We start from the raw sequence: 231 nt of genomic DNA on the forward strand, positions 1-231 counted from the left end.
CAACTACTTTGAAACATTACATTTTTGTCTTTATCAACTAATTTTTTTTTTGCTGCAATTATCCAGTTGAAGATTTTGTATTTGAAACGTACGGATACAGTAGACCGTTGTAGATTCGTCAGAAAATAAATTCTTTTATATTTTTACAATGGTTTTATAATTTTGTCTTATTAATTGTTTTATAGTAATACATTAAAGTTTGTTTTTAATTATTTAGGTAAAATGTGAAAT

The sequence above is a fragment of the Monomorium pharaonis genome, chromosome 10 (genome assembly GCF_013373865.1).
Source record: "Monomorium pharaonis isolate MP-MQ-018 chromosome 10, ASM1337386v2, whole genome shotgun sequence".
NCBI classification, from domain to species: domain Eukaryota; kingdom Metazoa; phylum Arthropoda; class Insecta; order Hymenoptera; family Formicidae; genus Monomorium; species Monomorium pharaonis.